Here is a 13,796-nt window from a genome sequence, read left to right as displayed (position 1 = left end):
TTGAACCAGGCGCCGTTAGCAAGGTCGTGGTTTTCTGATTCCCATTGTTGCAACACTGTTTAGGTTACTGGATGTCCCGACAAGGTGGGCTTTTACAAAGCAAACCTTGAGTTTCGATTTGATTAACAAACCTCACCCTTTTATTTATTACAATCACAACTGGTTTGCTGGCAGATTATGCAGCTGCAGAAGACATTTCACCCATATGAGGCAGGGTGCCTCCCGCTACTATTGGTGCTTGCTACAGGTGCTGTCTGAATATCAACAGCAATCTTGCAGCTGTGTCATGGAGTTATCTCTAGATCTTTATGTGTCCATGACAGGGGACAGCAGGCCCACAGGCCGAATCAGCCCAAAAAAGGTGTGTGTGGGGGAGGGGAGGAGAGGGTTGCCAATGGTTTACTTTAACTCCCAGTGCTTTACATGATGCTATGATGTGGAATACCGATAACAAAAATCATAAAACCATGACAAGTTGTTACCAGTTATCACCACTTAGAACCCTATTTTTTGCTTTCATGCATTAGGTCATGAGCAGCACTGCCCTTGGGGACAATGGAGCTGGGATTTTGTGTATGCCTGATTACTGTATGCATGATGGTTCCTTCCCTAAGTGACATCCTGCAAACCTTAGGATAACAGGGATTAGCCCAGGCCTTTCTGAAGCCAGGTGACCTCTATCTCTGTGAGCCTGCTCCTTAACATGCAGCTGACAAACTGTATGACATTACTCACATAGCTTGTTCTGTGCCGGTGATGTTTATTTTTATCTACAAATGTAAGTCATTTTGCTGTTTATGTGTTTTTGAAAGACTTCAGTACCCCTTGAAAAGCTCTTTATCAAAAGGCATGAATATTTGTCTTGCTAGATGGACAGTCCTCTGTTGCCAGGCACCAGTTCCAGTTTTTTGGTTAGGAAAATATGTTAACATTATAGTTAATAGGCTGGTCTTACTACACTAGTTACACAGGATACAAACAATATATTAACAATCCAGTTGTGCAAACAGCACAGAATGCTTGGATTTTTAGTGTCCTCAGGAAGTGACTTCACTATTTTGCTAATGATGCTCTGGTGAGGATTCATTTTCAGGTAGTAACAACCCCTGAAAATAACTTTCAGTCTAATTATAATGCCGTCCAGCAGAAAGGTTTCCAGTTAAGTTTATGGGCTAGATCCTTAGTCACCATAAACAGCCGTAACACCACAGGTTTTGGGAGGACTAATCCAATTTATACAGTGGACCTATTCTGTAAACCCTGTTACATAATAATTAAGGAGGAAGGAATAAAAAAGCCAAACACACTACTTGACTCAGGAAATGACTTTGCACTTACTGAATTGAGGAAGAACAGAATCAAGCTCCAAGAGATTAGTTATAACTAGGAGATTATTTTTGTGTAATAAAGCGCACTTAGCTTGACACAGAGAACTCTTCGATGCATTTTGAAATAATGTGCTTTAAATCTGCCAGTTGCCTCTGCAGATCCCAATCCTGCAAAGCTCACTCATGATTTAACTTTAGGTACTATAAATAATCCCACTGAAATCAATAAGACTATTCACAGTGTAGAGCTTAAGTGCTGGAAAAATTAGGGATCTTGCCAGATGAACATTCCCTGGCTTCCATGTCTCCTTCAAACTTGACCTATAAATAAACAGGGAAATGTCTGGGATTTTGCTGAGCAGAAATAGTCCTGTTTTTCACTGTTTTTGGTTCTGCTTCAAAGAAAATCTTTTATTATTTTCACAAGAAACCACGTACAACTTTGATTCTCTACAGTTTTATATTTTTAATGCTTCCTCCAAATGGGAAAAAGATATTCACTCAAAACTACCAAAAAATGAGGAAGAATGATTTGTTTTTTCTTCAATTCTACTATAATTCTTGGCTATAAAATTATTTGAAGCCCATATTCTATACGAACAATACAGTGTTAAAGTTAGTTTAAGCTACAGAGTTGTTCAGTGCCATACACCAAACGAAAAAACACATGATGCAATAAAATTGCTGCCCTAATCCAGCAACAAAAACATTTTTCTCAATATTACTATAGAGGACTAAGAAAGGACTGGTGCTTTCAGACAAAGTATGCTTTAGAAGGAACCTCAGCCAGGGCATGAAGCCAGAAACTACTAGATCAAGAACCTGAAATTTACATTTAATCAACCTCAAGTAAGGACAAGAAATCGATTTAACACACTGTTTGCAGAACTTATACCATGGAATCAGCTTGTATGGTGCAGCGCTGCTAAAAAGTACACTCAGAAAAATCAGCTGTTACTGTGGGTGGTGCAATGGCCAAAGAAAATATGCCACAGGAGACATATTTTAGAACAAGAAATTTCTTTATTTTGTTTCCCAAAAGTTCAAGCATAACCTTTGATAAGCTGAATGTTTGATCTTTTAGCTACCAGCACAATTTCCTAGTTACTTTTATAAACCAGAGCTTTCAAACTCCTACCTACTCCTAGTGATCTCTGCATACTTGCTTATTAAATATTCCTTCAGCTTATCTCAAGTCTCAGTGCAGCAAGGTATTTTAGTTGCTATGGCCCTAAGCACAGAACATGAAAGAAGAGGATATCTAGAAGTCTCACTCCACATTAGTCATTTAAATAGAAGGCCTGAGAGCCTGAGGCATGTCCCCAGTTATTTTGAGTTGTTTTGGAGCTTTCTCTTACACTTGGAGCATTCCATCTTTGCAGGGCACTCCTTCAAAGTATTCAGTGAGATGTGCAGAAATGGCAAGGTTGTATCAGATCTGCAACTGTGTTTAGAGGAAGGAATAGGCTGCCTGTATGCATGGATAAGGAAAGGGTCTGAAATGCTAAAGGGGTCTTGCCAAAAATCTCACATCCTAGTTTCCTATTTGTCATTTTAGTACTATCTTCCTAATCTCAGTAGTCATACAAAGAGTGTGTTCTTTCCATAGCCCAAATAATTTGCAGCTCCTCCAATACACCACCCTTACACTAATTAATCTGGTTATTGTCAGAAGCCAAGCAAGAGCTGATGAGCTCAGCACATGACACCAAGTATAACCACATAGTAGAGAGCATTATATTCAGATACCTTGCTTGTGTCATTTCTAAGATAAAGGGTATGATATCTTTGTGACCATCCTTAAATTAACATATCTATGTCATTTTAGGTGTGCAGAAAAGATACAATTTTTGGCTAGCAAAAAACACCTGGAATATTTCAGAAGAGCTCTTCTCATCAGCTTGTACCAGAGACAGAGCTGCACTGACACTGGCTCAGGAAGTTTTTGATTGCAGGCTGAGTTAATGCAGAAAGTGAAATAATTCACCATTTAAATGCACCACCAGGTAGATCAGCAATGCAAAGCAACAAAGCACACAGGCTGTTTCAGATTTGGGTGCTGACACTTCTTCAGCATGAGGGAAGCTCCGGTGATAAAGCCAGCAGAGATGCTGCAGGAAAGGCAGGATCCCAGCGCATGCCATTCTACGAGCTTGTATATCACCACATAACTCTCTGAAGCTGGAGGAACTGCTCTCACTGACGTCTGTGCCTGAGCAACACAACGGTGATGAGAAATTACCTTTTCCCTCTTGCCATTAGTCATGTGCTAATTGTATTGTGCTTGAGGTAATACCAATGCTTCAATATTTCAGTCAGAATAAATAAGATGAATTAAGCACTAAGTTAAAAATTGTTCCACCAGCTGTGGAGAGACTAATTCAGAATTTTAGGCTATATAGTAGCCTACCTGAAGACTAATGCTGCTGTGCTTGAACCCTGTTTATTATTGTTTTGACATAGCTCAGCTATGCCTACACTACATTACAAGATTTTCTGAGATATTCTGGGTTTCTTTTGCTGGCTGGAAACTTCTTACCTCTTAAAGATATTTAGGTGCACCTAAATACAGGTACAGAAATGTTACTTAAAAGTTGCTCCCAATGTACTTGAAATCACTTTGCTTGCATGAATATTAGCATGCAAGAGCTCAATGCAAATGAACGCTTATTACCAAGACTAAAGATATTGTACCTAGAAGTGTATGGATTTTCTACCCTTACAGGTTCTCTGATGTCAGCAAATACTAGACTCTCCAAATCTCCTATTCTTCAGCAAAGAATGCAGTACCTATCAATTAACCCAAACAATGAAAATAGCATTACACATCCAATTTATGGAATATTTCAACTTTCTCTGTGCTTTTTAAAAGAGCACTTGTCACAGAGACATAAATATGGAACTAATGAAATCTACAAAAAATAAACATATGATCAAGGAAAATAATCTCTACTGAATTTTAAGAAATGTGCAGATTTACATTTTCAATTCCTCCTTTATTGTAAAAGCAATTTATCTGATAGGGATAGTGGTATAGCAGAGAAATCAGAAACTTTTTACTGCTGGGGGGCATGCAAAGGGTGGTGGAAAAGGGTGAAAGTCAAATGCTGCTCAGCTGTTCACAATGCTCCCCACTACCACCCCCCAAAAATGCTATACATTTAGAAACACAGAAAGGCTGGCACACGAAATGGCTAAGAAGTAGAAAAAAGGCAGTTAAGGATACTTAAGCTGAAGAATTTATGTAGGGAGAAAGAAAATTTGGCCTAAAGAGATCATTTCCATTTCTAGTTTCTAACTGCTCAAATATCCATGTGTAATCTGCGTTGTTTAAAGCCATTGTGTTTTAACGATTGCTTTTTCAAGCAATTTTGTTGACATTAACACACAGTGGAAGTAATTTTGAAATCTCTTTTTGTAAAACCTATTTTGCTTTACTTAGATTAAGACAGAAAAAGCCTGCCTTTAGAAGTCAGCAATATTTTGGATGAAAGCAGGATAAGAAATAATAAATACTTTCCTTTGTAAACTCATAATGACTTGCATGTTCTTGGTGTAGTTCATTAATGTTTCATAAAAAGCAATGACTCATCCATAAAAAAAGCAGCTTTGCTATGGGGTGAATCTTTTGGAGCTTTTCAGCTGAATTTCTCAAAGAAACTAACCTAAATATTACTGATTTAAAGCCAGCAAAAACCACAATGTAGATACAGAGCAGATGACAGATATTGTGGAGTGCTGTGGAACATGATTGAAAAATTATATAGGATACAATTCAGCAGATATTTATAGCACGTCAAATATACTGGAAGCACTCAGGAAGTTTCAGATTCTTCCCCACTGAGAATTCCTACTAGCCACGTGCCTGAGCAATTAAATGAAATACGTATTTTATTAATGCTGCAAGGAGGAAAATTACCATGAAAAGTGAAAGGTTGTAATAAACACCTAAAAGCTGAAAATTGGCCATGGTGGATGGGAGCTTTATTCCCAAGCCAGAAACACTTTAGAGCTTTTAGAGGTGGTTTAGGGAGACTGTAGATGCTCCCTTTCTAATAAAAAATTCTTTCAATAAATCGTGTATGTATTTGATCTCAGAAGCCTGTAGGCTCAAAGAGCTGTTGTGATCGAACAAGAGCCACAAAACATCTACGTCAGAGAGAGTAATCTCTTCTCCTTACACCATTCTCAATTAAGTATATAATCATCAATGGGAAATACTCATGATTATTAATACTGCTATTTTCCTCCATACAGATTACAGCAATAATCTAACAACAAAAGAGTGTACAGACAGCAAGTAAAATAGTAATCATCATAACCTGTAGCTACAAATCACTACTACAGTTGTGTGCACACATTCTGCTGTGAGAATTCAGATGAGGGCATTCTAAGATACCTACATTTCATTTTAACACCTTCAAAAAATGATCTCACTTCTCTAAATAAGTTGTTACAGTGCTTTGTTTATGAAATTTCTATTTCAAGTGCAAAGATATTTCAGTATTTAACCATCAGAAACTATAGCATCTTTGTTTGCAGAACTACCTGCCCATCAGAAAATATACTTTCCCTTATAATATGGTACAAGCTGATAGAACCTAAGCGTAAGTAGAGAGTAGGACATCTCCAAAAGGGATGCAAATACCTATCAATTTAAGAAAATTACCCAAACATCGGCATGTAGATTCCTAAAATTATCAAACTGGCGAAGCTAAGCACGCTTTGTTTTAAGCCTTATCTTTTACAGATGGTTCTAAATAGAATCTGTCAGTAAAGACATATCCTTCCAAAGTGGTCTTTCAAATGACCATTGGAAGTTTACATTTCTTCTGGTGGAGGGTGCTCCTCAATCCTTCTTGCAATAGCCTCACAATTACAGAGAACTTCACTCTTCATGGGCTATTACCATTCAATTTTGTTGTTAGACTAAAGAGGTATAAGCCTTCATCTCCTGATCCATGTTTTCTTGTTTCAAGCAGAAAATCAGTCTCACTTCTGTAGGATTTGATCCTGCCAGCATAGTAAACATGGTCAGAAAAACAGTATTGTACTGAATCTGTACCATGTATCATCTCTACATCAAGATTTCACATTGAAATAACTTCACTTCTGCAACATCCATTTTGCTATCTGGAAGTCCTTTGGGGATTGTTAAAATGAGAAGTAACAAGGCAGATTCACAGTGTTTTTACCAAGAGGAAAGAGCACTTCCTTATTTTAGATATGTCCATTTTTGGATATGAAAATCTTACATTATTTTCAAGTCTCAAAACTCCACAGAAACTTTATGTTCATGCTGGTTGCTTCACTGCATTCCAGTTCTGTTTCTACCTCACAGAATTTTTCAATTTTGCAATATTAACCTGAATTCCCTCTCTGATTCCATTTTTTTGTTTTTGGTGGATGTTATAGTGCATTTGTCTAGATACAGACAAAGTTGATGTTCAAATAATTTCATAACCTTAACATACCCTAAATATCATCTAAGTCATCCATCTTTTCTTCATCAGCAAGCCTTATCCACAAAGATTTTAGCATTTGAAGTATTGATAGTGTCAAACACTGGAAGAAATGCCATAGGATCTCTGTTAATAAAATCTTGCTCATTAATAGGTCTTCACCGACAACTGCATTCTGAAAACGGTTAACAAGTCAAACTGGCTTGCATCCTGTTAATTCTATGTAATGCAATTGACCCACATGGTTTGTGTTTGTAGGTCACGGGATATAAAATTATGTCAAAACAATATTCAGTATAGCAATTTTTTTAAAATCAGACTTGTATTACTCTAAAAGCAGATTTTTTAAAATCAAAAACTGCTTCTCATGAAGCCATTTGATGGACATATCTTATATTTTTATCTTAAATTGTTTGCTGAGTCTCTATTTAACTGATACACTTATTATGCCTGTTTGACACATGGCTCCCAGCTCTTCAAAATCCTTCAAGAGTTTCCCCAGTTTTCTCAGATATGTGAAAGAAATAACACTAGCATTCATGTAACATATTTAAAGTCTCTTAAAAATACTTGTATTTCTGACTGTATATTTTTTAAAAATCCTGATTTCCATAAGTGCTAGCATCTTTTAAAAAAGAACCCTTTTCTATTCTAAATGGTCTGACTAGTGAATATTCTGTTCCCTCAGTGTCTGCCTCCAGCACATGTTCTTACATTGTTCCAAATATAAAACAGAAACTGCTGTTGACATTTCTTGCTTCTTTTCCATCACAATCTATGATTTAGCCATCTGTATCAAAGATTTCAATACAAGTTTTGTTTGATCTCAGTTATAGTTTTAAAATGCTTTTTAAAATTGTATTAGTATTTGGCTATTGACACCTTTCCACTTGTGTACTTTACCAGCTGTAGCTTCTTTTTAATAATGCATGTTTTAGCAAGGATGAATTTTTGACCAGTAAGATATTTTATTTAGTCAAGACTGCTCCATTTGATTGTGGATTTGGTTAACACTTTTCACTTAAAATGTGTGTTCCAAACTGAAAGTATCCATGGTTTTGAGTCAGAGAGCTATTATACCCAAACTATATTCTGTTGCACAAACAAAGGTTGGCGGATCATAAAGACAGAATGTCTGTGGCCAGCATTGTAATGATTAATTCTTGATTTTCTCATGGAAGTAAACTCTAAATCACTCCCTTCTCATTGATTTACTGGTGGGCTCAGAACAAATTTGTACTAAGTTACTTAAAAATAAACAAACAAAAATACAGCAACTGAAGAAACTTTTAGCCCATGCAGGAATCGCAAAAGTTACATTGACAAAGATTTATTTCCTGCCTACTATAGATTGTTGCTTTACAGCTCATACTGTTTCATACTCAAATTTTCTGGGGAAGAACTTTGTAATGCACAAGTTTACATGTATATTACTCTTACGTATACACTTAAGGTCTGCATTGACAGGGATGCTGTATTTCTAAAATGGGCTAATATCATCTTAGCCAGTGGTTGACATAACTTCAGGTGATGATGACTGTAGATGCAAAACTAAAATGAATACCAAGGACTAACCCCAAAAAGTTTTGAAGAATAAGAAAACAGCAACATTAGTTTCTTGATTTAAATTCCATAAGACACTTTGTAATGCTTTCAGACATCACCAGAACTGTGAAGTGGGAAACTCAGCACAGAAGGCTACTTCTAGATTTGGTATTCTATTTCCTTCCTTCCTTCTCTTGCCCATCCTGTGTTTATCTTTATTCCTTCTGTCACTCCCAGTTGCTGCATGTTCTTTGAGGACCATAAATCATCTTTCACTTCAGTTGATGATTAAAATAACTGATTACTTTTCTATTTTTCAGTAATAAATAGGAGAAAGGATGATGAATGTAGATACAATACACCTGGCATTACACAAAAGACTTTTCCAACTGGTAGAGATCATAGGCAGTACACTGACTAGTTTGATCACATTTCTTCTTTCAGTAAACCTAATTTAAATTTGGAAGTTATATTTAGGTGTTTTTTTTTTTCCTCCACCCTGGGGAAAGTCTCCACCTCAGCAGCAAGCTAATTATTCCCATGGCCAAAGATTTCAAAACGTGAAATAAAAAAAAAATAAATCAAAAATGAAACACTGGCTGCACATAATTTCTATTCTCAGTGTATACTGGATGAGATAGTTTAAAAACTTCGAAGTGAAAGGATCTTGATCATCACAATGGTTGATGAAGCAGGACTGCTTGGGGGAGGTGGATCACAGACACCTCCTATATACAGGACAGAAATCAAGTCATCTGAAATAAACACTGTCCCTTTTATTTTTATCAGTATACCAACCACTAACCCTCAGAAGGAATTAATAAAATGGTTTATAACATTTTTACAGCAAAAATCATGATTATATAGTGAAGAACATAATCAGAATAATCAGTGACATAAAAAAGAGAACTGCTTTTAACAACCACAGAAAAAGAATGTAACGGCTTCTGCTAAAAGGATTCAGTTAATGCGAAGTCCCTTGAGTAACTCCTAATCAGATGATAAGCATAATTCAAATGTATGATTTGCATGATGCCCTCAAGTGTCATTGCTGATGCTCAACTGTATTAATTAATACATTGCAGGCATCAGCTAGATAATTGTGTTCCCACTTTGTGAACAATTTCTTAAATCGCAAGCCAGTGCAAGACAGTGTGAAAACAAGTTATTTTTGTGTTTGCTCCAATAAGTCTTCAGTTTACTTCAATTATATAATAATTAAAATTTGCATTTCTAATGATTTTGTGGGGTTTAGACTATCTGCTTCTACAATTTTAGCTGTGATAAAAGTTCAAAGAGGATTCTCTCAAAGATAATGCGGACAATTCAAACCATCCTGAGAAATGTTTATGGAGAGTGAGATGTCTTTCATTAGATTTGGTAGCATACAGCCACACTTTGTTCTTTAAACCACACTGATAAATACTTTAATTGTATACATAATACTATTCATTGTGTACAGGCTGGAAAAAAGATGTGGAAAATGGATGTTAACTATTAGGATAATTCAAATAATACATAATGTCTTTGTTTTTCTTTCTGGTCCTCTTATATAAGCAATAAGAACTACTGGATATTGGCCATTTAGACCAATCTTAGAATATATAGACAAAAATCATATTAATTAACTTCATCAGTGTGCTACAAAACTTACAAAATCCTTTCTGATATTGCTTCTTAAATTGACTATACTTGAGGAAACACTTAAGGGAAACCACTACTTTTATCTATTCATACAGGGCTTCTGCAAAGGAAGTACCTTCTAACAGACAAATTACAGTCTCAGCTCTGTTTCTTTTGGGTAGAGCAATTGAGAATATTTAATTGCTTAAATGTATGAAATACAACTCCAAAGTTGGAAATGACGTGAAATTCAAGTTTAAATATCCCTCTTCTACTTCTAGGATGGTCTAATCAAGGATACCACTTCTCCCATTGAGTAAAGAACAAAGAATATACCACATATTCAACAGCCATTGTATGAAGTGAATTAGTGAATGATAGAACATACAGTTTTAAGAAGATATTATTTCCTTTTTAAGCCAGCACTCAGAATGGAATTATTTGAAATGGTAAGAGGAAATGGAAACACTCCAATCTTTTTCCCTAACTAGGTGAACTCAAAGAGTTGAAAGACTAATTACGTGTTTGGGGCGTAAGTAACTGAACTTCTCCCCAGCAACAGTTATAGCAGCTGCATCAGTCTTGGAACTGAACTATTAGAAAATAGATGAGCATCCGTGCCCACAGAAGGCAAACCACAAAAACAGCACCTGAAAAATCAAAAAGAAACAAGACAAGAGTGGTAGTGGTATGCATATGCCTGGGAGCTTGCTAGGCAGAAAGGAAGCTTGCAAGATCTACAACATACACTTTGCATTATAAGAAGAAAGATTATTACTGTACCTACAGAGGCTGAATAAGAGTCCTCCAGGTGCCCCATGACCTCACCCCAGCTGAACTGAGAATATACCCAAACTTCCATTACATCCTGTCTTTTATCTGTCTGAAACAATGGCAGAATACATAAAAATGAACCAATTAAATTTTAGTTTTAATTGGTAAATTCAGGTTCGTCAACAGAAGAACTTCTGCACTGTCATACACATGTGCTCCACATGGAAATAGTAGAATAGAAACAAAATTGTCTTTAGAGCCTGTGACTATAATAAATAGAATATTGCAAGAATGACCTGACGTGAAATAAAAATCACACTTTGCTTTGTTTCATGCTAAATAAAAACAAGCATTATAAATATAATTTAAAAAGGTCACTTTCCCGCCTATTTTTATGCTATTCATTCATCTTCTCCAACTGCTTATTTGTTACTATTTTGTTTTGCGAGAAAGTGATCTCTCACAGTTTAAAAACTGTCACAGAAGAAAGTTTATTATGGGTCTATTTTTACAAAATACGGATAAAAGGAGTGACTGGGAGAATGTTCTTACTGAAAAGGTAGAGCAGTAGGAAGCTGCACTTTTCGAAGTCTCCTGTGCACTGCATTTATTGCTCTGATCAGGACCAGTGCTGATCACTGCTTTTTTCTCTTGTGGTTAAACAGGCAGAGCAGACTGCAGGGAGATCCTTGGAAGATTTTAACTGCAGTACAGTGAAGCAGCTGTAGAGCACCACGGTCTGTCTTCTTATTTACGCAACAGTTGAATTGCTTAACAGTAAAAATCTCTGAAAAAGTTGAAGTTCAAATGAAATGCTACAACAGACACCCATGCAACAATTAATTAACGCTTCAATTTGTTTTGGTGTTGAGTAGTTTCAGAATTAAGCATTCTGGATGTGGAGAAACAGTCTTTTCCTACGAATGGGAAAATCTGGGCAGCACTAGGATTTATATATTTCGGTAAACTATTTGGGTCTTCTGGTTTATTGTTATGTTAAAATATCTGCTCAATGGTTTTTCTGTCTTTCACACTAACTCACCCTACTTCAGGTAGTTTAACCTCCAGCTCACTAAGAAATATGTGTGATAAATCTGTGGCAGTCTAACCATCAGCAGAAACAAGAAATTATTCGCATCAGGCTACAGGGAAAGAAAAACATTGCAGACCCTGTAGTAGAGTTTAAAGCAACTTGTCTGTCATACTGTGACCAGTCAGCTGTGTTTTATACAGTGTTGTACATTCATTTCCACCCAGGCATTATTCATATCTACATCGATACTCCAGCAACATTGAAAGGCTCTTTTAGGTTTGGAGACATACTTTTTAAAATAGAACTAGTTTGCAATGAAAATATAATACTTTGGTCTCACTGTTAATACAATTTTTTCAATAGTAATAATAATAAAAAGTTTTGGATAGTTTACAAAATTTGTATGACTCCTAAGGGAAGGAGTATGCAAACTATAATTAATGTCTGGTTGATCTCAAATCCTTGTATTTTTCTTTAATGGCGTTTCATTTATAATCAGTATAATTTGGCATCCAAGATCAATGCTTCATACCTTTTCTGTGGGTTACTGCTAGATTGCCTCTTTCTTTCCCATACAAGGCAAATTAAACTATTTCAAGTTCTGCAGGATTCCAGTTTTACTGGAATTAAATCTTGACGTGATTTGACAAACAGAAATCTGAATTTTCTACCATTCACCAGAGCTTTAAGAATCTGGGATAAACACATTAGAAGGGCATTGCCACTAATGGCACAGTCTTGAATATAACCTTACAGTACTGCTGTGAAGTCTAATCTGCTAAAGCCACAAGTTGAAACACTTTATAATAATCCAATGAGAATGGGATTAGGTGTCAATAAAATGGCTAATAAAACACATGCTCCTTAGAAATCACATCAATCTTACTATATTTGTTTATACTATAGAAGAAAAAAGAAAAACATTACTATACTCTTACATGGTTAAATATTAATACCTTTGCTAGCCCTGGGACACTGGTGATTTATGACTTACCAACATTAGATCATAAATATCCCTGTCTAATACAGGCTGATAACTTTCATTGGATGCAAATGACTACAGCCCTTTCAGATGAGAAGGAAGATTCTGCCACTAATAGTCTTCCAATTATTTTTACCACAAATGAAAAAGCTATTATAAATGTGATTATATAACATACATACACACACTTCTCAGTGTTCAGGGAATCTTTGCATTTGGATCCTAAAAGTAGAGAAACAAGTAAATTCTAAAACAGTGAACTTTTTGGTAGCTCTAGTACTCCTTACTAGTGGCGTAAGAGAGAAAAGAAAGTTTGATACATGTAATGTTACTCAATATTAAAAAATACACTGTAATCAATGTGTAGAACAAGTAACTCATTCGGCCTTGAAACCTTTGAGGACTAGGCACACATCTATCAAAATACCAAAAAATATATCTTTAGTTCCAGAAACTTAAATAATATTTACGAGCGTTCACAAAAGTAGAGAAAGAAAACCACAGATTATGTAGGAGAAAATTCTATCATTGGTTTGCCAAAGAACCTTAATTCTCTAATATTTAAAAATGCAAAGCTCTTGTACTCCATTCCAAGTTCTGTTGTCTCACTGTGAAGGTATTTTCCTTATTAGCTTTTCTTCAAGACACAAGAGAACCACACACTCCAAAAAAATGAAATGCCAGAATACACTAACTAATAAGGGCTAACACTTGAAGGGTTATTCAGCAACCCTCCGGTTCTCCACATTTTGCTTGTGTATGACAGTGGATTTATTTTGGAATATGAAGTCCCCATACTAGATATTCAAGGTAGTTTTTACAGAACTGCACTTGCACAGGAATGTTTTATTGTAACCATAAATAAGTATTTGTAAAATACTAGGGATAATTGATGTTGGCTGTAACTCAGTTAATAACAGCTCCCTCCAATGCTCTAAATAAAATTTATGGTCACACAGGAACCATATAAAACACAGTATACGCATCACCAAAAACATCAAAAACTGATTAAATAAATGATATTTCATTTGCATGTGAACATAATAAAC

Source organism: Numida meleagris, chromosome 4 (genome assembly GCF_002078875.1).
Source record: "Numida meleagris isolate 19003 breed g44 Domestic line chromosome 4, NumMel1.0, whole genome shotgun sequence".
NCBI lineage: Eukaryota > Metazoa > Chordata > Aves > Galliformes > Numididae > Numida > Numida meleagris.
The sequence above is the reverse complement of the archived record's forward strand: the minus strand, read 5'-3'. Positions refer to the sequence as shown.